This window comes from Oncorhynchus nerka, linkage group LG20, assembly GCF_034236695.1.
Source record: "Oncorhynchus nerka isolate Pitt River linkage group LG20, Oner_Uvic_2.0, whole genome shotgun sequence".
Classification (NCBI taxonomy): domain Eukaryota; kingdom Metazoa; phylum Chordata; class Actinopteri; order Salmoniformes; family Salmonidae; genus Oncorhynchus; species Oncorhynchus nerka.
The window spans coordinates 70,047,860-70,050,102 of NC_088415.1; positions in this window are offsets into that span (position 1 = coordinate 70,047,860).

Consider the following 2,243-nt stretch of genomic DNA (forward strand, 5'->3'; position numbering starts at 1 on the left):
CGTTCGCACTTCCTTATGACACACCAAACTCACGTCAGGCAGGGAACCAGGTTACTCATGCTGTTCTAACTACTGGAACCTGAAAAATGTACCTTTGTGTCCCTGGGGGACTACAGTACCATACACTCAAACACTACATTAGTAAAAAACAAACACTGAATTAAACTGGATACCGGACAACGTTATCATTCTTGTCTACACAAATAAATAACAGTATGGGGATTGTCACGCCCTGACCATAGAGAGCCCTCGGAGTTCTCTATGGTGTTGTAGGTCAGGGCGTGATTAGGCAGGTGTTGTAGGTTTCCTATTTATATGTTTGTTTTGCTGTATGGTTCCCAATTAGATGCAGCTGATTGTCATTGTGTCTAATTGGGGACCATACTTAAGTTCTCCATTGTTCCCACCTGGGTTGTGGGATATTGTTTGTGTTTGTTGCCTGTTTAATGTTTTGTTGAGTAGTTTCACTTAAAATAAAGATGTGGAACCCTAATCACGCTGCGCCTTGGTCCGTCCATTTCAACAAACATGACAGAATATCCCACCAACGCAGGACCAAGCAGCATGTTATGGAGGTTAAGGAGTTTTGGACATGGGAGGAAATCATGTTCGGATGTGAGACCCTTCCTTGGAAGGAGACACCAAGAAAGGTGGAAGGACAGCAACGAAACAGAAACAGCAAGATTTTTTTTGGGGGGGGGGGGCACGAGAGGTGGTCGGCGGAGCAGCGGAGAGTGGAAGAGCGGGTCATCAGTCTGGTGCCATCTGTGCCAGCTCCCCATACTCACCCTGAAGAGCCAGAGACCGTCAGGGAGGTGATGGAGAAGTTGGGAAAGAGAGAGATGAGAGAGATGTTGGTCAAGTGTGTTCTGCTCAAAATTCGACCTGAAGAGCCTGTCAGCAGTCTGGTGAAGTCTGTGCCGGCTTCACTCATCTGGCCTCCAGTGCGCCTTCCCAGTACGGTACGTCCTGTGCTAACTCCCAATAACTCGCCCTGAAATGCGTGTCACCAGTCCGGTGCCACCTGTGCAGGCTTCACGCACCAGGCCTGCAGTGCGCCTCCCCAGTACGGTACGTCCTGTGCCAGCTCCCCGCACTCGCCCTGAAATGCGTGTCACCAGTCCGGTGCCACCTGTGCAGGCTTCACGCACCAGGCCTGCAGTGCACCTCCCCAGTCCAGTACGTCCTGTGCCAGATTCCCGCACTCGCCCTGAAGTGCGTGTCACCAGTCCGGTGCCACCTGTGCCGGCTCCACACACCAGGCCTCCAGTGCGCCTCCCCAGTCCAGTACGTCCTGTGCCAGCTCCCCACACTCGCCCTGAAGTGCGTGTCACCAGTCCGGTGCCACCTGTGCCGGCTCCACGCACCAGGCCTCCAGTGCGCCTCCTCAGTCCCGCTCCTAGGCCGAAGTCTTCCCCTGCGCAGGTGCCCAGTCCAGGCACGGTGTCCAACCCAGCTGCCACCGACATTAGTCACCCCCCCCTCCCCATTTGGTTTCAGGTTTTGCGGCCGGAGTCCGCACCTTTGGGGGGGTACTGTCACACCCTGACCATAGAGAGCCCTCGGTTCTCGGTACTTAGCGAGACTCGGTAATTTCTTCAAACAATAATACTTATTTAATATCGATTAATTATTGCAATAATTCATCTGTCAGCCCAACAGTCTTGTTCTGACTATTATGATTCAGACTCTCAGCCTACAGACAATACACAGTTTATATAGCCAATACCCAGAATGCTTGGTTCCACCCTTCCCATATTGACTGGGGGCACCATAAGCCACTTTGGGCTCATCCTGTCTTTATCTGCCCCTGGCGTTATCTTAACCCCCGACCCTGGCCTAATTTCCCAGGCCAGGATGTCTAAGAACCATTGAGGCCTTTGTTCTACTCCTCTCTATCCCAGTTACAACCACCCCACATCCTGTCACTGGAATGCCAGCTGTAGATTTTATCACCAGGAAGCTAGAGTGGACACCCTAAAACTCAGCATTAGCAGGACAGAAATATCTCATTGTTTAAGTAAATAATTGTTACATATCCAACAAATAAGGTGAATACATCATTTTTCTGTCACAAGTGGCAAAGAGAATAATCAAACAAATGCTGAAATGGTTGTTAAAACATCTAATGGTGACATGTATTCACTCACTTTGGTCCCATTCCTCCACGTTAACCTGGCTTCCCTTTCACAATCGAAATTAGCAACAATTGATTTCATTATCAAAAACACTATACTGTAGTG